The following is a 1,787-nucleotide window of genomic DNA, read 5'->3' on the forward strand; positions in this document are numbered from 1 at the left end:
GCTCGCCGCTGCTTGTCGAAGGCCTTGTTGGTACTCTCTCTACTATTTTAGCCCACGGAAATCGCGCGCCCTGTAAGTGTCCTGTGACAGTAACGTAGGAGCTGCCTGCAGCATTTGAAGTTTTGAACTAGTACGTGCGTGGGGATCTAACATGGTCGCTGCAGAGTTCACGAGGAAACGTAGTAGAAGTACTTGTCAGTTGTTAAGGATATGAAGCGCCCCCGTGTGTGGGGTTTCATGGCTGAACAGTGGCTAGTCTGCGATCTGAAACGGAGAGCACGATTGATGAGATTACCGTACGGGGCTCATTGTCGCCTCATTGGCCACCGCTGTTTCAGGTGTGAGCAAGTGATGTACATAATACTCTCCGGCAGGAGAGCGGTTTGTCCCTCGGCACTCGTTGCAGCAAGCTGTTCATCTCCAGCCGCAACCCCAAACGGCGCCCCAAACGGCGCCGGATCGAACATTTGTGGGATGTATTTTATTCATACCATGTTTGGGAGACATTGCTCCCCAGCCGTGTCCCAAACACCGCCTCTAAACAGAAATTCAAATAGTTTGCATTCAAAAGATATCGTTCCTGCCGAAGTCGTCGCGATCAGACTAGCCGCGATCAAAGTACTGGGCATGCGATTATATTACAGATCGACGTAAATTAGAAGAAGGGGTTGGGCGATGGTGACGGCGACGGCGCATCCTGAGTCGACGTAGGTCCGTCGATCACGACGACCTCCTCGTGATCTGCTCGTTGTGCATGCTCCGTCACCGACGCCGAGGCAGAGGCCGATGTCGCTGACGCCGACGCATGTGTACTAGCAGATGTTGTCGCATACGCGTTTGTTGGTGCCGGTTCTTGCCCCGGGGTTGGGGTTGCTGCCTCGGCCGCCGCCTCAGCCGCCGCCATTTTGGCTTCGATTTCGTCGAGGATCTCGCTTTGAAGAAGTTGTGCGCCGCCCGCGTCCGGGGAGACATTCCTTCTGTCGACGTTATCAGCAGAGACATGTCCTCCTTGCGTTTCTTGAGCTCCATCTTCTCCTCTTGCCTCTTGAGCAACACCGCCCACCTTTCGTCGGTCATTTTGTCACGGGAGAGCAAGGTCAAGGAGACCTCGGCGAGGCACTATGTGATTGATGCCTGCGTCTTCTCGGTCGCCGCTGCGTCGGCCAAGGCGGCCTTGGCAGCCTTGTTGCCGATAGGGCGTCCTGCCGTTGTTGCCAGCAGCACATCCAGATCAATGGCATCTTTCCCCTTCGACAACGACTGGCGCGTCAACCGCCGTTTCTCGTTCATTTTTATCTTGCTATAGCAATGTATCAGCACGAAAGATTTATGCCCTTTCGAGTACTTTCGGTACAACTCCATGGCCTTTTCAAACTAACCAAAGGAAGCTTAATCAGATCGTCGAACAAAAACTAGGCGCTAAACAATATCGTAGAAAGAGGCGTACCACGTCGCTGCCGTTGCCGCCTTTGGTCTTGGCCTCGTTATGGTACCCATGGAACATGTTCACCGACGCCTGGATGATGGCCCATCACATCGACATTGCCTTTTGGCTCCTCTTCATTGTCACTTTGCGGTAATTGACGTTGATTAGCATGCGCTCATCGAACTCCGCCTTGATCTTCGCCCAATACTTCTCATACTTTTGGTTACCACCGATGATGGAGTCATGGCTCACCGTCGACCACGACTCGCAGAGACATTGATCCTCCAGAGCCGTCTACTTGGTGCCTCGTGTGCCCGAGGCCTTCTTCTTCCTCTTCTTCCTCACACTGGCCGGGTCAACC

This window comes from Lolium rigidum, chromosome 3 (genome assembly GCF_022539505.1).
Source record: "Lolium rigidum isolate FL_2022 chromosome 3, APGP_CSIRO_Lrig_0.1, whole genome shotgun sequence".
NCBI classification, from domain to species: domain Eukaryota; kingdom Viridiplantae; phylum Streptophyta; class Magnoliopsida; order Poales; family Poaceae; genus Lolium; species Lolium rigidum.